The following is a 22334-nucleotide window of genomic DNA, read 5'->3' as shown; positions in this document are numbered from 1 at the left end:
GGTAAGGAGATGAGAGGCTGGTAAGGAGCTGAGAGGCAGGAGAGGAGAGGCTGGAAAGGAGAGGCTGGTAAGGAGATGAGAGGCTGGTAAGGAGCTGAGAGGCAGGAGAGTAGAGGCTGGAAAGGAGAGGCTGGTAAGGAGATGAGAGGCAGGAGAGGAGAGGCTGGAAAGGAGAGGCTGGTAAGGAGATGAGAGGCAGGAGAGGAGAGGCTGGAAAGCAGAGGCTGGTAAGGAGAGGAGAGGCTGGAAAGGAGAGGCTGGTAAGGAGACGAGAGGCTGGTAAGGAGCTGAGAGGCTGGTAAGGAGCTGAGAGGCAGGAGAGGAGAGGCTGGAAAGGAGAGGCTGGAAAGGAGCTGAGAGCCAGGAGAGGAGAGGCTGGAAAGGAGAGGCTGGTAAGGAGAGGAGAGGCTGGTAAGGAGAGGCTGGTAAGGAGATGAGAGGCAGGAGAGGAGAGGCTGGAAAGGAGAGGCTGGTAAGGAGATGAGAGGCAGGAGAGGAGAGGCTGGAAAGCAGAGGCTGGTAAGGAGAGGAGAGGCTGGAAAGAAGAGGCTGGTAAGGAGACGAGAGGCTGGTAAGGAGCTGAGAGGCTGGTAAGGAGCTGAGAGGCAGGAGAGGAGAGGCTGGAAAGGAGAGGCTGGTAAGGAGCTGAGAGGCAGGAGAGGAGAGGCTGGAAAGGAGAGGCTGGTAAGGAGAGGAGAGGCTGGTAAGGAGAGGAGAGGCTGGTAAGGAGAGGCTGGTAAGGAGATGAGAGGCTGGTAAGGAGCTGAGAGGCAGGAGAGGAGGGGCTGGAAAGGAGAGGCTGGTAAGGAGATGAGAGGCTGGTAAGGAGAGGAGAGGCTGGAAAGGAGAGGCTGGTAAGGAGATGAGAGGCTGGTAAGGAGCTGAGAGGCAGGAGAGGAGAGGCTGGAAAGGAGAGGCTGGTAAGAAGCCGAGAGGCAGGAGAGGAGAGGCTGGAAAGGAGAGACTGGTAAGGAGCTGAGAGGCAGGAGAGGAGAGGCTGGAAAGGAGAGGCTGGTAAGGAGATGAGAGGCTGGTAAGGAGAGGAGAGGCTGGAAAGGAGAGGCTGGTAAGGAGATGAGAGGCTGGTAAGGAGCTGAGAGGCAGGAGAGGAGAGGCTGGAAAGGAGAGGCTGGTAAGGAGATGAGAGGCAGGAGAGGAGAGGCTGGAAAGGAGAGGCTGGTAAGGAGATGAGAGGCTGGTAAGGAGAGGAGAGGCTGGAGATGAGAGGCTGGTAAGGAGATGAGAGGCTGGTAAGGAGCTGAGAGGCAGGAGAGGAGAGGCTGGAAAGGAGAGGCTGGTAAGGAGATGAGAGGCTGGTAAGGAGCTGAGAGGCAGGAGAGGAGAGATTGGAAAGGAGAGGCTGGTAAGGAGATGAGAGGCTGGTAAGGAGCTGAGAGGCAGGAGAGGAGAGGCTAGAAAGGAGAGGCTGGTAAGGAGATGAGAGGCTGGTAAGGAGAGTAGAGGCTGGAAAGGAGAGGCTGATAAGGTGATGAGAGGCTGGTAAGAAGCTGAGAGGCAGGAGAGGAGAGGCTGGAAAGGTGAGGCTGGTAAGGAGAGGAGAGGCTGGTAAGGAGATGAGAGGCTGGTAAGGAGAGGCTGGTAAGGAGATGAGAGGCTGGTAAGGAGCTGAGAGGCAGGAGAGGAGAGGCTGGAAAGGAGAGGCTGGTAAGGAGATGAGAGGCTGGTAAGGAGAGGAGAGGCTGGAAAGGAGAGGCTGGTAAAGAGATGAGAGGCTGGTAAGGAGCTGAGAGGCAGGAGAGGAGAGGCTGGAAAGGAGAGGCTGGTAAGGAGATGAGAGGCAGGAGAGGAGAGGCTGGAAAGGAGAGGCTGGTAAGGAGATGAGAGGCTGGTAAGGAGAGGAGAGGCTGGAAAGGAGAGGCTGGTAAGGAGATGAGAGGCTGGAATGGAGAGGAGAGGCTGGACAGGAGAGGCTGGTAAAGAGATGAGAGGCTGGTAAGGAGCTGAGAGGCAGGAGAGGAGAGGCTGGAAAGGAGAGGCTGGTAAGGAGATGAGAGGCAGGAGAGGAGAGGCTGGAAAGGAGAGGCTGGTAAGGAGATGAGAGGCTGGTAAGGAGAGGAGAGGCTGGAAAGGAGAGGCTGGTAAGGAGATGAGAGGCTGGTAAGGAGCTGAGAGGTAGGAGAGGAGAGGCTGGAAAGGAGAGGCTGGTAAGGAGCTGAGAGGCAGGAGAGGAGAGGCTGGAAAGGAGAGACTGGTAAGGAGCTGAGAGGCAGGAGAGGAGAGGCTGGAAAGGAGAGGCTGGTAAGGAGAGGAGAGGCTGGTAAGGAGAGGAGAGGCTGATAAGGAGAGGCTGGGAAGGAGATGAGAGGCTGGTAAGGACCTGAGAGGCAGGAGAGGAGAGGCTGGAAAGGAGAGGCTGGTAAGGAGATGAGAGGCTGGTAAGGAGAGGAGAGGCTGGAAAGGAGAGGCTGGTAGGGAGATGAGAGGCTGGTAAGGAGCTGAGAGGCAGGAGAGGAGAGGCTGGAAAGGAGAGGCTGGTAAGAAGCCAAGAGGCAGGAGAGGAGAGGCTGGAAAGGAGAGACTGGTAAGGAGCTGAGAGGCAGGAGAGGAGAGGCTGGAAAGGAGAGGCTGTTAAGGAGATGAGAGGCTGGTAAGGAGAGGAGAGGCTGGAAAGGAGAGGCTGGTAAGGAGATGAGAGGCTGGTAAGGAGCTGAGAGGCAGGAGAGGAGAGGCTGGAAAGGAGAGGCTGGTAAGGAGATGAGAGGCTGGTAAGGAGAGGAGAGGCTGGAGATGAGAGGCTGGTAAGGAGATGAGAGGCTGGTAAGGAGCTGAGAGGCAGGAGAGGAGAGGCTGGAAAGGAGAGGCTGGTAAGGAGATGAGAGGCTGTTAAGGAGCTGAGAGGCAGGAGAGGAGAGGCTGGAAAGGAGAGGCTGGTAAGGAGATGAGAGGCTGGTAAGGAGCTGAGAGGCAGGAGAGGAGAGGCTGGAAAGGAGAGGCTGGAAAGGAGATGAGAGGCTGGTAAGGAGCTGAGAGGCAGGAGAGGAGAGGCTAGAAAGGAGAGGCTGGTAAGGAGATGAGAGGCTGGTAAGGAGAGTAGAGGCTGGAAAGGAGAGGCTGGTAAGGAGATGAGAGGCTGGTAAGAAGCTGAGAGGCAGGAGAGGAGAGGCTGGAAAGGAGAGGCTGGTAAGGAGAGGAGAGGCTGGTAAGGAGATGAGAGGCTGGTAAGGAGAGGCTGGTAAGGAGATGAGAGGCTGGTAAGGAGCTGAGAGGCAGGAGAGGAGAGGCTGGAAAGGAGAGGCTGGAAAAGAGATGAGAGGCTGGTAAGGAGAGGCTGGTAAAGAGATGAGAGGCTGGTAAGGAGCTGAGAGGCAGGAGAGGAGAGGCTGGAAAGGAGAGGCTGGTAAGGAGATGAGAGGCAGGAGAGGAGAGGCTGGAAAGGAGAGGCTGGTAAGGAGATGAGAGGCTGGTAAGGAGCTGAGAGGCAGGAGAGTAGAGGCTGGAAAGGAGAGGCTGGTAAGGAGATGAGAGGCAGGAGAGGAGAGGCTGGAAAGGAGAGGCTGGTAAGGAGATGAGAGGCAGGAGAGGAGAGGCTGGAAAGCAGAGGCTGGTAAGGAGAGGAGAGGCTGGAAAGGAGAGGCTGGTAAGGAGACGAGAGGCTGGTAAGGAGCTGAGAGGCTGGTAAGGAGCTGAGAGGCAGGAGAGGAGAGGCTGGAAAGGAGAGGCTGGAAAGGAGCTGAGAGCCAGGAGAGGAGAGGCTGGAAAGGAGAGGCTGGTAAGGAGAGGAGAGGCTGGTAAGGAGAGGCTGGTAAGGAGATGAGAGGCAGGAGAGGAGAGGCTGGAAAGGAGAGGCTGGTAAGGAGATGAGAGGCAGGAGAGGAGAGGCTGGAAAGCAGAGGCTGGTAAGGAGAGGAGAGGCTGGAAAGAAGAGGCTGGTAAGGAGACGAGAGGCTGGTAAGGAGCTGAGAGGCTGGTAAGGAGCTGAGAGGCAGAAGAGGAGAGGCTGGAAAGGAGAGGCTGGTAAGGAGCTGAGAGGCAGGAGAGGAGAGGCTGGAAAGGAGAGGCTGGTAAGGAGAGGAGAGGCTGGTAAGGAGAGGAGAGGCTGGTAAGGAGAGGCTGGTAAGGAGATGAGAGGCTGGTAAGGAGCTGAGAGGCAGGAGAGGAGGGGCTGGAAAGGAGAGGCTGGTAAGGAGATGAGAGGCTGGTAAGGAGAGGAGAGGCTGGAAAGGAGAGGCTGGTAAGGAGATGAGAGGCTGGTAAGGAGCTGAGAGGCAGGAGAGGAGAGGCTGGAAAGGAGAGGCTGGTAAGAAGCCGAGAGGCAGGAGAGGAGAGGCTGGAAAGGAGAGACTGGTAAGGAGCTGAGAGGCAGGAGAGGAGAGGCTGGAAAGGAGAGGCTGGTAAGGAGATGAGAGGCTGGTAAGGAGAGGAGAGGCTGGAAAGGAGAGGCTGGTAAGGAGATGAGAGGCTGGTAAGGAGCTGAGAGCCAGGAGAGGAGAGGCTGGAAAGGAGAGGCTGGTAAGGAGAGGAGAGGCTGGTAAGGAGAGGCTGGTAAGGAGATGAGAGGCAGGAGAGGAGAGGCTGGAAAGGAGAGGCTGGTAAGGAGATGAGAGGCAGGAGAGGAGAGGCTGGAAAGGAGAGGCTGGTAAGGAGATGAGAGGCTGGTAAGGAGAGGAGAAGCTGGTAAGGAGCTGAGAGGCAGGAGAGGAGAGGCTGGAAAGGAGAGGCTGGTAAGGAGATGAGAGGCTGGTAAGGAGCTGAGAGGCAGGAGAGGAGAGATTGGAAAGGAGAGGCTGGTAAGGAGATGAGAGGCTGGTAAGGAGCTGAGAGGCAGGAGAGGAGAGGCTAGAAAGGAGAGGCTGGTAAGGAGATGAGAGGCTGGTAAGGAGAGTAGAGGCTGGAAAGGAGAGGCTGATAAGGTGATGAGAGGCTGGTAAGAAGCTGAGAGGCAGGAGAGGAGAGGCTGGAAAGGTGAGGCTGGTAAGGAGAGGAGAGGCTGGTAAGGAGATGAGAGGCTGGTAAGGAGAGGCTGGTAAGGAGATGAGAGGCTGGTAAGGAGCTGAGAGGCAGGAGAGGAGAGGCTGGAAAGGAGAGGCTGGTAAGGAGATGAGAGGCTGGTAAGGAGAGGAGAGGCTGGAAAGGAGAGGCTGGTAAAGAGATGAGAGGCTGGTAAGGAGCTGAGAGGCAGGAGAGGAGAGGCTGGAAAGGAGAGGCTGGTAAGGAGATGAGAGGCAGGAGAGGAGAGGCTGGAAAGGAGAGGCTGGTAAGGAGATGAGAGGCTGGTAAGGAGAGGAGAGGCTGGAAAGGAGAGGCTGGTAAGGAGATGAGAGGCTGGAATGGAGAGGAGAGGCTGGACAGGAGAGGCTGGTAAAGAGATGAGAGGCTGGTAAGGAGCTGAGAGGCAGGAGAGGAGAGGCTGGAAAGGAGAGGCTGGTAAGGAGATGAGAGGCTGGTAAGGAGAGGAGAGGCTGGAAAGGAGAGGCTGGAAAGGAGAGGCTGGTAAGGAGAGGAGAGGCTGGTAAGGAGAGGAGAGGCTGATAAGGAGAGGCTGGGAAGGAGATGAGAGGCTGGTAAGGACCTGAGAGGCAGGAGAGGAGAGGCTGGAAAGGAGAGGCTGGTAAGGAGATGAGAGGCAGGAGAGGAGAGGCTGGAAAGGAGAGGCTGGTAAGGAGATGAGAGGCTGGTAAGGAGAGGAGAGGCTGGAAAGGAGAGGCTGGTAAGGAGATGAGAGGCTGGTAAGGAGCTGAGAGGTAGGAGAGGAGAGGCTGGAAAGGAGAGGCTGGTAAGGAGCTGAGAGGCAGGAGAGGAGAGGCTGGAAAGGAGAGACTGGTAAGGAGCTGAGAGGCAGGAGAGGAGAGGCTGGAAAGGAGAGGCTGGTAAGGAGAGGAGAGGCTGGTAAGGAGAGGAGAGGCTGATAAGGAGAGGCTGGGAAGGAGATGAGAGGCTGGTAAGGACCTGAGAGGCAGGAGAGGAGAGGCTGGAAAGGAGAGGCTGGTAAGGAGATGAGAGGCTGGTAAGGAGAGGAGAGGCTGGAAAGGAGAGGCTGGTAAGGAGATGAGAGGCTGGAATGGAGAGGAGAGGCTGGACAGGAGAGGCTGGTAAAGAGATGAGAGGCTGGTAAGGAGCTGAGAGGCAGGAGAGGAGAGGCTGGAAAGGAGAGGCTGGTAAGGAGATGAGAGGCAGGAGAGGAGAGGCTGGAAAGGAGAGGCTGGTAAGGAGATGAGAGGCTGGTAAGGAGAGGAGAGGCTGGAAAGGAGAGGCTGGTAAGGAGATGAGAGGCTGGTAAGGAGCTGAGAGGTAGGAGAGGAGAGGCTGGAAAGGAGAGGCTGGTAAGGAGCTGAGAGGCAGGAGAGGAGAGGCTGGAAAGGAGAGACTGGTAAGGAGCTGAGAGGCAGGAGAGGAGAGGCTGGAAAGGAGAGGCTGGTAAGGAGAGGAGAGGCTGGTAAGGAGAGGAGAGGCTGATAAGGAGAGGCTGGGAAGGAGATGAGAGGCTGGTAAGGACCTGAGAGGCAGGAGAGGAGAGGCTGGAAAGGAGAGGCTGGTAAGGAGATGAGAGGCTGGTAAGGAGAGGAGAGGCTGGAAAGGAGAGGCTGGTAAGGAGATGAGAGGCTGGTAAGGAGAGGAGAGGCTGGAAAGGAGAGGCTGGTAAGGAGATGAGAGGCTGGTAAGGAGCTGAGAGGCAGGAGAGGAGAGGCTGGAAAGGAGAGGCTGGTAAGAAGCCAAGAGGCAGGAGAGGAGAGGCTGGAAAGGAGAGACTGGTAAGGAGCTGAGAGGCAGGAGAGGAGAGGCTGGAAAGGAGAGGCTGTTAAGGAGATGAGAGGCTGGTAAGGAGAGGAGAGGCTGGAAAGGAGAGGCTGGTAAGGAGATGAGAGGCTGGTAAGGAGCTGAGAGGCAGGAGAGGAGAGGCTGGAAAGGAGAGGCTGGTAAGGAGATGAGAGGCTGGTAAGGAGAGGAGAGGCTGGAGATGAGAGGCTGGTAAGGAGATGAGAGGCTGGTAAGGAGCTGAGAGGCAGGAGAGGAGAGGCTGGAAAGGAGAGGCTGGTAAGGAGATGAGAGGCTGTTAAGGAGCTGAGAGGCAGGAGAGGAGAGGCTGGAAAGGAGAGGCTGGTAAGGAGATGAGAGGCTGGTAAGGAGCTGAGAGGCAGGAGAGGAGAGGCTGGAAAGGAGAGGCTGGAAAGGAGATGAGAGGCTGGTAAGGAGCTGAGAGGCAGGAGAGGAGAGGCTAGAAAGGAGAGGCTGGTAAGGAGATGAGAGGCTGGTAAGGAGAGTAGAGGCTGGAAAGGAGAGGCTGGTAAGGAGATGAGAGGCTGGTAAGAAGCTGAGAGGCAGGAGAGGAGAGGCTGGAAAGGAGAGGCTGGTAAGGAGAGGAGAGGCTGGTAAGGAGATGAGAGGCTGGTAAGGAGAGGCTGGTAAGGAGATGAGAGGCTGGTAAGGAGCTGAGAGGCAGGAGAGGAGAGGCTGGAAAGGAGAGGCTGGAAAAGAGATGAGAGGCTGGTAAGGAGAGGCTGGTAAAGAGATGAGAGGCTGGTAAGGAGCTGAGAGGCAGGAGAGGAGAGGCTGGAAAGGAGAGGCTGGTAAGGAGATGAGAGGCAGGAGAGGAGAGGCTGGAAAGGAGAGGCTGGTAAGGAGATGAGAGGCTGGTAAGGAGCTGAGAGGCAGGAGAGTAGAGGCTGGAAAGGAGAGGCTGGTAAGGAGATGAGAGGCAGGAGAGGAGAGGCTGGAAAGGAGAGGCTGGTAAGGAGATGAGAGGCAGGAGAGGAGAGGCTGGAAAGCAGAGGCTGGTAAGGAGAGGAGAGGCTGGAAAGGAGAGGCTGGTAAGGAGACGAGAGGCTGGTAAGGAGCTGAGAGGCTGGTAAGGAGCTGAGAGGCAGGAGAGGAGAGGCTGGAAAGGAGAGGCTGGAAAGGAGCTGAGAGCCAGGAGAGGAGAGGCTGGAAAGGAGAGGCTGGTAAGGAGAGGAGAGGCTGGTAAGGAGAGGCTGGTAAGGAGATGAGAGGCAGGAGAGGAGAGGCTGGAAAGGAGAGGCTGGTAAGGAGATGAGAGGCAGGAGAGGAGAGGCTGGAAAGCAGAGGCTGGTAAGGAGAGGAGAGGCTGGAAAGAAGAGGCTGGTAAGGAGACGAGAGGCTGGTAAGGAGCTGAGAGGCTGGTAAGGAGCTGAGAGGCAGAAGAGGAGAGGCTGGAAAGGAGAGGCTGGTAAGGAGCTGAGAGGCAGGAGAGGAGAGGCTGGAAAGGAGAGGCTGGTAAGGAGAGGAGAGGCTGGTAAGGAGAGGAGAGGCTGGTAAGGAGAGGCTGGTAAGGAGATGAGAGGCTGGTAAGGAGCTGAGAGGCAGGAGAGGAGGGGCTGGAAAGGAGAGGCTGGTAAGGAGATGAGAGGCTGGTAAGGAGAGGAGAGGCTGGAAAGGAGAGGCTGGTAAGGAGATGAGAGGCTGGTAAGGAGCTGAGAGGCAGGAGAGGAGAGGCTGGAAAGGAGAGGCTGGTAAGAAGCCGAGAGGCAGGAGAGGAGAGGCTGGAAAGGAGAGACTGGTAAGGAGCTGAGAGGCAGGAGAGGAGAGGCTGGAAAGGAGAGGCTGGTAAGGAGATGAGAGGCTGGTAAGGAGAGGAGAGGCTGGAAAGGAGAGGCTGGTAAGGAGATGAGAGGCTGGTAAGGAGCTGAGAGGCAGGAGAGGAGAGGCTGGAAAGGAGAGGCTGGTAAGGAGATGAGAGGCAGGAGAGGAGAGGCTGGAAAGGAGAGGCTGGTAAGGAGATGAGAGGCTGGTAAGGAGAGGAGAAGCTGGTAAGGAGCTGAGAGGCAGGAGAGGAGAGGCTGGAAAGGAGAGGCTGGTAAGGAGATGAGAGGCTGGTAAGGAGCTGAGAGGCAGGAGAGGAGAGATTGGAAAGGAGAGGCTGGTAAGGAGATGAGAGGCTGGTAAGGTGCTGAGAGGCAGGAGAGGAGAGGCTAGAAAGGAGAGGCTGGTAAGGAGATGAGAGGCTGGTAAGGAGAGTAGAGGCTGGAAAGGAGAGGCTGATAAGGTGATGAGAGGCTGGTAAGAAGCTGAGAGGCAGGAGGGGAGAGGCTGGAAAGGTGAGGCTGGTAAGGAGAGGAGAGGCTGGTAAGGAGATGAGAGGCTGGTAAGGAGAGGCTGGTAAGGAGATGAGAGGCTGGTAAGGAGCTGAGAGGCAGGAGAGGAGAGGCTGGAAAGGAGAGGCTGGTAAGGAGATGAGAGGCTGGTAAGGAGAGGAGAGGCTGGAAAGGAGAGGCTGGTAAAGAGATGAGAGGCTGGTAAGGAGCTGAGAGGCAGGAGAGGAGAGGCTGGAAAGGAGAGGCTGGTAAGGAGATGAGAGGCAGGAGAGGAGAGGCTGGAAAGGAGAGGCTGGTAAGGAGATGAGAGGCTGGTAAGGAGAGGAGAGGCTGGAAAGGAGAGGCTGGTAAGGAGATGAGAGGCTGGAATGGAGAGGAGAGGCTGGACAGGAGAGGCTGGTAAAGAGATGAGAGGCTGGTAAGGAGCTGAGAGGCAGGAGAGGAGAGGCTGGAAAGGAGAGGCTGGTAAGGAGATGAGAGGCAGGAGAGGAGAGGCTGGAAAGGAGAGGCTGGTAAGGAGATGAGAGGCTGGTAAGGAGAGGAGAGGCTGGAAAGGAGAGGCTGGTAAGGAGATGAGAGGCTGGTAAGGAGCTGAGAGGTAGGAGAGGAGAGGCTGGAAAGGAGAGGCTGGTAAGGAGCTGAGAGGCAGGAGAGGAGAGGCTGGAAAGGAGAGACTGGTAAGGAGCTGAGAGGCAGGAGAGGAGAGGCTGGAAAGGAGAGGCTGGTAAGGAGAGGAGAGGCTGGTAAGGAGAGGAGAGGCTGATAAGGAGAGGCTGGGAAGGAGATGAGAGGCTGGTAAGGACCTGAGAGGCAGGAGAGGAGAGGCTGGAAAGGAGAGGCTGGTAAGGAGATGAGAGGCAGGAGAGGAGAGGCTGGAAAGGAGAGGCTGGTAAGGAGATGAGAGGCTGGTAAGGAGAGGAGAGGCTGGAAAGGAGAGGCTGGTAAGGAGATGAGAGGCTGGTAAGGAGCTGAGAGGTAGGAGAGGAGAGGCTGGAAAGGAGAGGCTGGTAAGGAGCTGAGAGGCAGGAGAGGAGAGGCTGGAAAGGAGAGACTGGTAAGGAGCTGAGAGGCAGGAGAGGAGAGGCTGGAAAGGAGAGGCTGGTAAGGAGAGGAGAGGCTGGTAAGGAGAGGAGAGGCTGATAAGGAGAGGCTGGGAAGGAGATGAGAGGCTGGTAAGGACCTGAGAGGCAGGAGAGGAGAGGCTGGAAAGGAGAGGCTGGTAAGGAGATGAGAGGCTGGTAAGGAGAGGAGAGGCTGGAAAGGAGAGGCTGGTAAGGAGATGAGAGGCTGGTAAGGAGCTGAGAGGCAGGAGAGGAGAGGCTGGAAAGGAGAGGCTGGTAAGAAGCCAAGAGGCAGGAGAGGAGAGGCTGGAAAGGAGAGACTGGTAAGGAGCTGAGAGGCAGGAGAGGAGAGGCTGGAAAGGAGAGGCTGTTAAGGAGATGAGAGGCTGGTAAGGAGAGGAGAGGCTGGAAAGGAGAGGCTGGTAAGGAGATGAGAGGCTGGTAAGGAGCTGAGAGGCAGGAGAGGAGAGGCTGGAAAGGAGAGGCTGGTAAGGAGATGAGAGGCTGGTAAGGAGAGGAGAGGCTGGAGATGAGAGGCTGGTAAGGAGATGAGAGGCTGGTAAGGAGCTGAGAGGCAGGAGAGGAGAGGCTGGAAAGGAGAGGCTGGTAAGGAGATGAGAGGCTGTTAAGGAGCTGAGAGGCAGGAGAGGAGAGGCTGGAAAGGAGAGGCTGGTAAGGAGATGAGAGGCTGGTAAGGAGCTGAGAGGCAGGAGAGGAGAGGCTGGAAAGGAGAGGCTGGAAAGGAGATGAGAGGCTGGTAAGGAGCTGAGAGGCAGGAGAGGAGAGGCTAGAAAGGAGAGGCTGGTAAGGAGATGAGAGGCTGGTAAGGAGAGTAGAGGCTGGAAAGGAGAGGCTGGTAAGGAGATGAGAGGCTGGTAAGAAGCTGAGAGGCAGGAGAGGAGAGGCTGGAAAGGAGAGGCTGGTAAGGAGAGGAGAGGCTGGTAAGGAGATGAGAGGCTGGTAAGGAGAGGCTGGTAAGGAGATGAGAGGCTGGTAAGGAGCTGAGAGGCAGGAGAGGAGAGGCTGGAAAGGAGAGGCTGGAAAAGAGATGAGAGGCTGGTAAGGAGAGGCTGGTAAAGAGATGAGAGGCTGGTAAGGAGCTGAGAGGCAGGAGAGGAGAGGCTGGAAAGGAGAGGCTGGTAAGGAGATGAGAGGCAGGAGAGGAGAGGCTGGAAAGGAGAGGCTGGTAAGGAGATGAGAGGCTGGTAAGGAGCTGAGAGGCAGGAGAGTAGAGGCTGGAAAGGAGAGGCTGGTAAGGAGATGAGAGGCAGGAGAGGAGAGGCTGGAAAGGAGAGGCTGGTAAGGAGATGAGAGGCAGGAGAGGAGAGGCTGGAAAGCAGAGGCTGGTAAGGAGAGGAGAGGCTGGAAAGGAGAGGCTGGTAAGGAGACGAGAGGCTGGTAAGGAGCTGAGAGGCTGGTAAGGAGCTGAGAGGCAGGAGAGGAGAGGCTGGAAAGGAGAGGCTGGAAAGGAGCTGAGAGCCAGGAGAGGAGAGGCTGGAAAGGAGAGGCTGGTAAGGAGAGGAGAGGCTGGTAAGGAGAGGCTGGTAAGGAGATGAGAGGCAGGAGAGGAGAGGCTGGAAAGGAGAGGCTGGTAAGGAGATGAGAGGCAGGAGAGGAGAGGCTGGAAAGCAGAGGCTGGTAAGGAGAGGAGAGGCTGGAAAGAAGAGGCTGGTAAGGAGACGAGAGGCTGGTAAGGAGCTGAGAGGCTGGTAAGGAGCTGAGAGGCAGAAGAGGAGAGGCTGGAAAGGAGAGGCTGGTAAGGAGCTGAGAGGCAGGAGAGGAGAGGCTGGAAAGGAGAGGCTGGTAAGGAGAGGAGAGGCTGGTAAGGAGAGGAGAGGCTGGTAAGGAGAGGCTGGTAAGGAGATGAGAGGCTGGTAAGGAGCTGAGAGGCAGGAGAGGAGGGGCTGGAAAGGAGAGGCTGGTAAGGAGATGAGAGGCTGGTAAGGAGAGGAGAGGCTGGAAAGGAGAGGCTGGTAAGGAGATGAGAGGCTGGTAAGGAGCTGAGAGGCAGGAGAGGAGAGGCTGGAAAGGAGAGGCTGGTAAGAAGCCGAGAGGCAGGAGAGGAGAGGCTGGAAAGGAGAGACTGGTAAGGAGCTGAGAGGCAGGAGAGGAGAGGCTGGAAAGGAGAGGCTGGTAAGGAGATGAGAGGCTGGTAAGGAGAGGAGAGGCTGGAAAGGAGAGGCTGGTAAGGAGATGAGAGGCTGGTAAGGAGCTGAGAGGCAGGAGAGGAGAGGCTGGAAAGGAGAGGCTGGTAAGGAGATGAGAGGCAGGAGAGGAGAGGCTGGAAAGGAGAGGCTGGTAAGGAGATGAGAGGCTGGTAAGGAGAGGAGAAGCTGGAGATGAGAGGCTGGTAAGGAGATGAGAGGCTGGTAAGGAGCTGAGAGGCAGGAGAGGAGAGGCTGGAAAGGAGAGGCTGGTAAGGAGATGAGAGGCTGGTAAGGAGCTGAGAGGCAGGAGAGGAGAGATTGGAAAGGAGAGGCTGGTAAGGAGATGAGAGGCTGGTAAGGAGCTGAGAGGCAGGAGAGGAGAGGCTAGAAAGGAGAGGCTGGTAAGGAGATGAGAGGCTGGTAAGGAGAGTAGAGGCTGGAAAGGAGAGGCTGGTAAGGTGATGAGAGGCTGGTAAGAAGCTGAGAGGCAGGAGAGGAGAGGCTGGAAAGGTGAGGCTGGTAAGGAGAGGAGAGGCTGGTAAGGAGATGAGAGGCTGGTAAGGAGAGGCTGGTAAGGAGATGAGAGGCTGGTAAGGAACTGAGAGGCAGGAGAGGAGAGGCTGGAAAGGAGAGGCTGGTAAGGAGATGAGAGGCTGGTAAGGAGAGGAGAGGCTGGAAAGGAGAGGCTGGTAAAGAGATGAGAGGCTGGTAAGGAGCTGAGAGGCAGGAGAGGAGAGGCTGGAAAGGAGAGGCTGGTAAGGAGATGAGAGGCAGGAGAGGAGAGGCTGGAAAGGAGAGGCTGGTAAGGAGATGAGAGGCTGGTAAGGAGAGGAGAGGCTGGAAAGGAGAGGCTGGTAAGGAGATGAGAGGCTGGTATGGAGAGGAGAGGCTGGACAGGAGAGGCTGGTAGAGATGAGAGGCTGGTAAGGAGCTGAGAGGCAGGAGAGGAGAGGCTGGAAAGGAGAGGCTGGTAAGGAGATGAGAGGCAGGAGAGGAGAGGCTGGAAAGGAGAGGCTGGTAAGGAGATGAGAGGCAGGTAAGGAGAGGAGAGGCTGGAAAGGAGAGGCTGGTAAGGAGATGAGAGGCTGGTAAGGAGCTGAGAGGTAGGAGAGGAGAGGCTGGAAAGGAGAGGCTGGTAAGGAGCTGAGAGGCAGGAGAGGAGAGGCTGGAAAGGAGAGACTGGTAAGGAGCTGAGAGGCAGGAGAGGAGAGGCTGGAAAGGAGAGGCTGGTAAGGAGAGGAGAGGCTGGTAAGGAGAGGAGAGGCTGATAAGGAGAGGCTGGGAAGGAGATGAGAGGCTGGTAAGGACCTGAGAGGCAGGAGAGGAGAGGCTGGAAAGGAGAGGCTGGTAAGGAGATGAGAGGCTGGTAAGGAGAGGAGAGGCTGGAAAGGAGAGGCTGGTAAGGAGATGAGAGGCTGGTAAGGAGCTGAGAGGCAGGAGAGGAGAGGCTGGAAAGGAGAGGCTGGTAAGAAGCCAAGAGGCAGGAGAGGAGAGGCTGGAAAGGAGAGACTGGTAAGGAGCTGAGAGGCAGGAGAGGAGAGGCTGGAAAGGAGAGGCTGTTAAGGAGATGAGAGGCTGGTAAGGAGAGGAGAGGCTGGAAAGGAGAGGCTGGTAAGGAGATGAGAGGCTGGTAAGGAGCTGAGAGGCAGGAGAGGAGAGGCTGGAAAGGAGAGGCTGGTAAGGAGATGAGAGGCAGGAGAGGAGAGGCTGGAAAGGAGAGGCTGGTAAGGAGATGAGAGGCTGGTAAGGAGAGGAGAGGCTGGAGATGAAAGGCTGGTAAGGAGATGAGAGGCTGGTAAGGAGCTGAGAGGCAGGAGAGGAGAGGCTGGAAAGGAGAGGCTGGTAAGGAGATGAGAGGCTGTTAAGGAGCTGAGAGGCAGGAGAGGAGAGGCTGGAAAGGAGAGGCTGGTAAGGAGATGAGAGGCTGGTAAGGAGCTGAGAGGCAGGAGAGGAGAGGCTGGAAAGGAGAGGCTGGAAAGGAGATGAGAGGCTGGTAAGGAGCTGAGAGGCAGGAGAGGAGAGGCTAGAAAGGAGAGGCTGGTAAGGAGATGAGAGGCTGGTAAGGAGAGTAGAGGCTGGAAAGGAGAGGCTGGTAAGGAGATGAGAGGCTGGTAAGAAGCTGAGAGGCAGGAGAGGAGAGGCTGGAAAGGAGAGGCTGGTAAGGAGAGGAGAGGCTGGTAAGGAGATGAGAGGCTGGTAAGGAGAGGCTGGTAAGGAGATGAGAGGCTGGTAAGGAGCTGAGAGGCAGGAGAGGAGAGGCTGGAAAGGAGAGGCTGGAAAAGAGATGAGAGGCTGGTAAGGAGAGGCTGGTAAAGAGATGAGAGGCTGGTAAGGAGCTGAGAGGCAGGAGAGGAGAGGCTGGAAAGGAGAGGCTGGTAAGGAGATGAGAGGCAGGAGAGGAGAGGCTGGAAAGGAGAGGCTGGTAAGGAGATTAGAGGCAGGAGAGGAGAGGCTGGAAAGGAGAGGCTGGTAAGGAGAGGAGAGGCTGGAAAGGAGAGGCTGGTAAGGAGATGAGAGGCTGGTATGGAGAGGAGAGGCTGGAAAGGAGAGGCTGGTAAGGAGATGAGAGGCTGGTAAGGAGAGTAGAGGCTGGAAAGGAGAGTAGAGGCTGGAAAGGAGAGGCTGGTAAGGAGATGAGAGGCTGGGAAGGAGAGGCTGGGAAGGAGATGAGAGGCTGGTAAGGAGCTGAGAGGCAGGAGAGGAGAGGCTGGAAAGGAGAGGCTGGTAAGGAGATGAGAGGCTGGTAAGGAGAGGAGAGGCTGGAAAGGAGAGGCTGGTAAGGAGATGAGAGGCTGGTAAGGAGCTGAGAGGCAGGAGAGGAGAGACTGGAAAGGAGAGGCTGGTAAGGAGCTGAGAGGCAGGAGAGGAGAGGCTGGAAAGGAGAGACTGGTAAGTAGCTGAGAGGCAGGATAGGAGAGGCTGGAAAGGAGAGGCTGGTAAGGAGAGGAGAGGCTGGTAAGGAGAGGAGAGGCTGGTAAGGAGAGGCTGGGAAGGAGATGAGAGGCTGGTAAGGACCTGAGAGGCAGGAGAGGAGAGGCTGGAAAGGAGAGGCTGGTAAGGAGATGAGAGGCTGGTAAGGAGAGGAGAGGCTGGAAAGGAGAGGCTGGTAAGGAGATGAGAGGCTGGTAAGGAGCTGAGAGGCAGGAGAGGAGAGGCTGGAAAGGAGAGGCTGGTAAGAAGCCGAGAGGCAGGAGAGGAGAGGCTGGAAAGGAGAGACTGGTAAGGAGCTGAGAGGCAGGAGAGGAGAGGCTGGAAAGGAGAGGCTGGTAAGGAGATGAGAGGCTGGTAAGGAGAGGAGAGGCTGGAAAGGAGAGGCTGGTAAGGAGATGAGAGGCTGGTAAGGAGAGGAGAGGCTGGAAAGGAGAGGCTGGTAAGGAGATGAGAGGCTGGTAAGGAGCTGAGAGGCAGGAGAGGAGAGGCTGGAAAGGAACGGCTGGTAAGGAGCTGAGAGGCAGGAGAGGAGAGGCTGGAAAGGAGAGACTGGTAAGGAGCTGAGAGGCAGGAGAGGAGAGGCTGGAAAGGAGAGGCTGGTAAGGAGAGGAGAGGCTGGTAAGGAGAGGCTGGGAAGGAGATGAGAGGCTGGTAAGGACCTGAGAGGCAGGAGAGGAGAGGCTGGAAAGGAGAGGCTGGTAAGGAGATGAGAGGCTGGTAAGGAGAGGAGAGGCTGGAGAGGAGAGGCTGGAAAGGAGATGAGAGGCTGGTAAGGAGCTGAGAGGCAGGAGAGGAGAGGCTGGAAAGGAGAGGCTGGTAAGAAGCCGAGAGGCAGGAGAGGAGAGGCTGGAAAGGAGAGACTGGTAAGGAGCTGAGAGGCAGGAGAGGAGAGGCTGGAAAGGAGAGGCTGGTAAGGAGATGAGAGGCTGTAAGAACCTGAGAGGCAGGAGAGGAGAGGCTGGAAAGGAGAGGCTGGTAAGGAGAGGAGAGGCTGGTAAGGAGATGAGAGGCTGGTAAGGAGAGGCTGGTAAGGAGATGAGAGGCTGGTAAGGAGCTGAGAGGCAGGAGAGGAGAGGCTGGAAAGGAGAGGCTGGTAAGGAGATGAGAGGCTGGTAAGGAGCTGAGAGGCAGGAGAGTAGAGGCTGGAAAGGAGAGGCTGGTAAGGAGATGAGAGGCAGGAGAGGAGAGGCTGGAAAGGAGAGGCTGGTAAGGAGATGAGAGGCAGGAGAGGAGAGGCTGGAAAGCAGAGGCTGGTAAGGAGAGGAGAGGCTGGAAAGGAGAGGCTGGTAAGGAGACGAGAGGCTGGTAAGGAGCTGAGAGGCTGGTAAGGAGCTGAGAGGCAGGAGAGGAGAGGCTGGAAAGGAGAGGCTGGAAAGGAGCTGAGAGCCAGGAGAGGAGAGGCTGGAAAGGAGAGGCTGGTAAGGAGAGGAGAGGCTGGTAAGGAGAGGCTGGTAAGGAGATGAGAGGCAGGAGAGGAGAGGCTGGAAAGGAGAGGCTGGTAAGGAGATGAGAGGCAGGAGAGGAGAGGCTGGAAAGCAGAGGCTGGTAAGGAGAGGAGAGGCTGGAAAGAAGAGGCTGGTAAGGAGACGAGAGGCTGGTAAGGAGCTGAGAGGCAGGAGAGGAGAGGCTGGAAAGGAGAGGCTGGTCAGGAGCTGAGAGGCAGGAGAGGAGAGGCTGGAAAGGAGAGGCTGGTAAGGAGAGGAGAGGCTGGTAAGGAGAGGAGAGGCTGGTAAGGAGAGGCTGGTAAGGAGATGAGAGGCTGGTAAGGAGCTGAGAGGCAGGAGAGGAGGGGCTGGAAAGGAGAGGCTGGTAAGGAGATGAGAGGCTGGTAAGGAGAGGAGAGGCTGGAAAGGAGAGGCTGGTAAGGAGATGAGAGGCTGGTAAGGAGCTGAGAGGCAGGAGAGGAGAGGCTGGAACGGAGAGGCTGGTAAGAAGCCGAGAGGCAGGAGAGGAGAGGCTGGAAAGGAGAGACTGGTAAGGAGCTGAGAGGCAGGAGAGGAGAGGCTGGAAAGGAGAGGCTGGTAAGGAGATGAGAGGCTGGTAAGGAGAGGAGAGGCTGGAAAGGAGAGGCTGGTAAGGAGATGAGAGGCTGGTAAGGAGCTGAGAGGCAGGAGAGGAGAGGCTGGAAAGGAGAGGCTGGTAAGGAGATGAGAGGCAGGAGAGGAGAGGCTGGAAAGGAGAGGCTGGTAAGGAGATGAGAGGCTGGTAAGGAGAGGAGAGGCTGGAGATGAGAGGCTGGTAAGGAGATGAGAGGCTGGTAAGGAGCTGAGAGGCAGGAGAGGAGAGGCTGGAAAGGAGAGGCTGGTAAGGAGATGAGAGGCTGGTAAGGAGCTGAGAGGCAGGAGAGGAGAGATTGGAAAGGAGAGGCTGGTAAGGAGATGAGAGGCTGGTAAGGAGCTGAGAGGCAGGAGAGGAGAGGCTAGAAAGGAGAGGCTGGTAAGGAGATGAGAGGCTGGTAAGGAGAGTAGAGGCTGGAAAGGAGAGGCTGGTAAGGTGATGAGAGGCTGGTAAGAAGCTGAGAGGCAGGAGAGGAGAGGCTGGAAAGGTGAGGCTGGTAAGGAGAGGAGAGGCTGGTAAGGAGATGAGAGGCTGGTAAGGAGAGGCTGGTAAGGAGATGAGAGGCTGGTAAGGAGCTGAGAGGCAGGATAGGAGAGGCTGGAAAGGAGAGGCTGGTAAGGAGATGAGAGGCTGGTAAGGAGAGGAGAGGCTGGAAAGGAGAGGCTGGTAAAGAGATGAGAGGCTGGTAAGGAGCTGAGAGGCAGGAGAGGAGAGGCTGGAAAGGAGAGGCTGGTAAGGAGATGAGAGGCAGGAGAGGAGAGGCTGGAAAGGAGAGGCTGGTAAGGAGATGAGAGGCTGGTAAGGAGAGGAGAGGCTGGAAAGGAGAGGCTGGTAAGGAGATGAGAGGCTGGTATGGAGAGGAGAGGCTGGACAGGAGAGGCTGGTAAAGAGATGAGAGGCTGGTAAGGAGCTGAGAGGCAGGAGAGGAGAGGCTGGAAAGGAGAGGCTGGTAAGGAGATGAGAGGCAGGAGAGGAGAGGCTGGAAAGGAGAGGCTGGTAAGGAGATGAGAGGCTGGTAAGGAGAGGAGAGGCTGGAAAGGAGAGGCTGGTAAGGAGATGAGAGGCTGGTAAGGAGCTGAGAGGCAGGAGAGGAGAGGCTGGAAAGGAGAGGCTGGTAAGAAGCCAAGAGGCAGGAGAGGAGAGGCTGGAAAGGAGAGACTGGTAAGGAGCTGAGAGGCAGGAGAGGAGAGGCTGGAAAGGAGAGGCTGTTAAGGAGATGAGAGGCTGGTAAGGAGAGGAGAGGCTGGAAAGGAGAGGCTGGTAAGGAGATGAGAGGCTGGTAAGGAGCTGAGAGGCAGGAGAGGAGAGGCTGGAAAGGAGAGGCTGGTAAGGAGATGAGAGGCTGGTAAGGAGAGGAGAGGCTGGAGATGAGAGGCTGGTAAGGAGATGAGAGGCTGGTAAGGAGCTGAGAGGCAGGAGAGGAGAGGCTGGAAAGGAGAGGCTGGTAAGGAGATGAGAGGCTGTTAAGGAGCTGAGAGGCAGGAGAGGAGAGGCTGGAAAGGAGAGGCTGGTAAGGAGATGAGAGGCTGGTAAGGAGCTGAGAGGCAGGAGAGGAGAGGCTGGAAAGGAGAGGCTGGAAAGGAGATGAGAGGCTGGTAAGGAGCTGAGAGGCAGGAGAGGAGAGGCTAGAAAGGAGAGGCTGGTAAGGAGATGAGAGGCTGGTAAGGAGAGTAGAGGCTGGAAAGGAGAGGCAGGTAAGGAGATGAGAGGCTGGTAAGAAGCTGAGAGGCAGGAGAGGAGAGGCTGGAAAGGAGAGGCTGGTAAGGAGAGGAGAGGCTGGTAAGGAGATGAGAGGCTGGTAAGGAGAGGCTGGTAAGGAGATGAGAGGCTGGTAAGGAGCTGAGAGGCAGGAGAGGAGAGGCTGGAAAGGAGAGGCTGGAAAGGAGCTGAGAGCCAGGAGAGGAGAGGCTGGAAAGGAGAGGCTGGTAAGGAGAGGAGAGGCTGGTAAGGAGAGGCTGGTAAGGAGATGAGAGGCAGGAGAGGAGAGGCTGGAAAGGAGAGGCTGGTAAGGAGATGAGAGGCAGGAGAGGAGAGGCTGGAAAGCAGAGGCTGGTAAGGAGAGGAGAGGCTGGAAAGAAGAGGCTGGTAAGGAGACGAGAGGCTGGTAAGGAGCTGAGAGGCAGGAGAGGAGAGGCTGGAAAGGAGAGGCTGGTCAGGAGCTGAGAGGCAGGAGAGGAGAGGCTGGAAAGGAGAGGCTGGTAAGGAGAGGAGAGGCTGGTAAGGAGAGGAGAGGCTGGTAAGGAGAGGCTGGTAAGGAGATGAGAGGCTGGTAAGGAGCTGAGAGGCAGGAGAGGAGGGGCTGGAAAGGAGAGGCTGGTAAGGAGATGAGAGGCTGGTAAGGAGAGGAGAGGCTGGAAAGGAGAGGCTGGTAAGGAGATGAGAGGCTGGTAAGGAGCTGAGAGGCAGGAGAGGAGAGGCTGGAACGGAGAGGCTGGTAAGAAGCCGAGAGGCAGGAGAGGAGAGGCTGGAAAGGAGAGACTGGTAAGGAGCTGAGAGGCAGGAGAGGAGAGGCTGGAAAGGAGAGGCTGGTAAGGAGATGAGAGGCTGGTAAGGAGAGGAGAGGCTGGAAAGGAGAGGCTGGTAAGGAGATGAGAGGCTGGTAAGGAGCTGAGAGGCAGGAGAGGAGAGGCTGGAAAGGAGAGGCTGGTAAGGAGATGAGAGGCAGGAGAGGAGAGGCTGGAAAGGAGAGGCTGGTAAGGAGATGAGAGGCTGGTAAGGAGAGGAGAGGCTGGAGATGAGAGGCTGGTAAGGAGATGAGAGGCTGGTAAGGAGCTGAGAGGCAGGAGAGGAGAGGCTGGAAAGGAGAGGCTGGTAAGGAGATGAGAGGCTGGTAAGGAGCTGAGAGGCAGGAGAGGAGAGATTGGAAAGGAGAGGCTGGTAAGGAGATGAGAGGCTGGTAAGGAGCTGAGAGGCAGGAGAGGAGAGGCTAGAAAGGAGAGGCTGGTAAGGAGATGAGAGGCTGGTAAGGAGAGTAGAGGCTGGAAAGGAGAGGCTGGTAAGGTGATGAGAGGCTGGTAAGAAGCTGAGAGGCAGGAGAGGAGAGGCTGGAAAGGTGAGGCTGGTAAGGAGAGGAGAGGCTGGTAAGGAGATGAGAGGCTGGTAAGGAGAGGCTGGTAAGGAGATGAGAGGCTGGTAAGGAGCTGAGAGGCAGGATAGGAGAGGCTGGAAAGGAGAGGCTGGTAAGGAGATGAGAGGCTGGTAAGGAGAGGAGAGGCTGGAAAGGAGAGGCTGGTAAAGAGATGAGAGGCTGGTAAGGAGCTGAGAGGCAGGAGAGGAGAGGCTGGAAAGGAGAGGCTGGTAAGGAGATGAGAGGCAGGAGAGGAGAGGCTGGAAAGGAGAGGCTGGTAAGGAGATGAGAGGCTGGTAAGGAGAGGAGAGGCTGGAAAGGAGAGGCTGGTAAGGAGATGAGAGGCTGGTATGGAGAGGAGAGGCTGGACAGGAGAGGCTGGTAAAGAGATGAGAGGCTGGTAAGGAGCTGAGAGGCAGGAGAGGAGAGGCTGGAAAGGAGAGGCTGGTAAGGAGATGAGAGGCAGGAGAGGAGAGGCTGGAAAGGAGAGGCTGGTAAGGAGATGAGAGGCTGGTAAGGAGAGGAGAGGCTGGAAAGGAGAGGCTGGTAAGGAGATGAGAGGCTGGTAAGGAGCTGAGAGGCAGGAGAGGAGAGGCTGGAAAGGAGAGGCTGGTAAGAAGCCAAGAGGCAGGAGAGGAGAGGCTGGAAAGGAGAGACTGGTAAGGAGCTGAGAGGCAGGAGAGGAGAGGCTGGAAAGGAGAGGCTGTTAAGGAGATGAGAGGCTGGTAAGGAGAGGAGAGGCTGGAAAGGAGAGGCTGGTAAGGAGATGAGAGGCTGGTAAGGAGCTGAGAGGCAGGAGAGGAGAGGCTGGAAAGGAGAGGCTGGTAAGGAGATGAGAGGCTGGTAAGGAGAGGAGAGGCTGGAGATGAGAGGCTGGTAAGGAGATGAGAGGCTGGTAAGGAGCTGAGAGGCAGGAGAGGAGAGGCTGGAAAGGAGAGGCTGGTAAGGAGATGAGAGGCTGTTAAGGAGCTGAGAGGCAGGAGAGGAGAGGCTGGAAAGGAGAGGCTGGTAAGGAGATGAGAGGCTGGTAAGGAGCTGAGAGGCAGGAGAGGAGAGGCTGGAAAGGAGAGGCTGGAAAGGAGATGAGAGGCTGGTAAGGAGCTGAGAGGCAGGAGAGGAGAGGCTAGAAAGGAGAGGCTGGTAAGGAGATGAGAGGCTGGTAAGGAGAGTAGAGGCTGGAAAGGAGAGGCAGGTAAGGAGATGAGAGGCTGGTAAGAAGCTGAGAGGCAGGAGAGGAGAGGCTGGAAAGGAGAGGCTGGTAAGGAGAGGAGAGGCTGGTAAGGAGATGAGAGGCTGGTAAGGAGAGGCTGGTAAGGAGATGAGAGGCTGGTAAGGAGCTGAGAGGCAGGAGAGGAGAGGCTGGAAAGGAGAGGCTGGAAAAGAGATGAGAGGCTGGTAAGGAGAGGCTGGTAAAGAGATGAGAGGCTGGTAAGGAGCTGAGAGGCAGGAGAGGAGAGGCTGGAAAGGAGAGGCTGGTAAGGAGATGAGAGGCAGGAGAGGAGAGGCTGGAAAGGAGAGGCTGGTAAGGAGATTAGAGGCAGGAGAGGAGAGGCTGGAAAGGAGAGGCTGGTAAGGAGAGGAGAGGCTGGAAAGGAGAGGCTGGTAAGGAGAGGAGAGGCTGGAAAGGAGAGGCTGGTAAGGAGATGAGAGGCTGGTATGGAGAGGAGAGGCTGGAAAGGAGAGGCTGGTAAGGAGATGAGAGGCTGGTAAGGAGAGTAGAGGCTGGAAAGGAGAGTAGAGGCTGGAAAGGAGAGGCTGGTAAGGAGATGAGAGGCTGGGAAGGAGAGGCTGGGAAGGAGATGAGAGGCTGGTAAGGAGCTGAGAGGCAGGAGAGGAGAGGCTGGAAAGGAGAGGCTGGTAAGGAGATGAGAGGCTGGTAAGGAGAGGAGAGGCTGGAAAGGAGAGGCTGGTAAGGAGATGAGAGGCTGGTAAGGAGCTGAGAGGCAGGAGAGGAGAGACTGGAAAGGAGAGGCTGGTAAGGAGCTGAGAGGCAGGAGAGGAGAGGCTGGAAAGGAGAGACTGGTAAGTAGCTGAGAGGCAGGATAGGAGAGGCTGGAAAGGA

At 56.8% G+C, this 22334-nt stretch overlaps 1 protein-coding gene across 1 annotated transcript in view; it reads left to right on the top strand.

Annotated features, from left to right (window-relative positions):
- ANKRD33B (ankyrin repeat domain 33B) overlaps positions 1-22334 on the top strand; it is a 1522421-nt gene that overhangs the window by 867330 nt on the left and 632757 nt on the right. The gene's annotated exons all lie outside the window — the stretch shown is intronic.

Source organism: Ranitomeya imitator, chromosome 6 (assembly GCF_032444005.1).
Source record: "Ranitomeya imitator isolate aRanImi1 chromosome 6, aRanImi1.pri, whole genome shotgun sequence".
NCBI classification, from domain to species: domain Eukaryota; kingdom Metazoa; phylum Chordata; class Amphibia; order Anura; family Dendrobatidae; genus Ranitomeya; species Ranitomeya imitator.
This window is presented reverse-complemented; position numbering and strand designations above follow the sequence as displayed.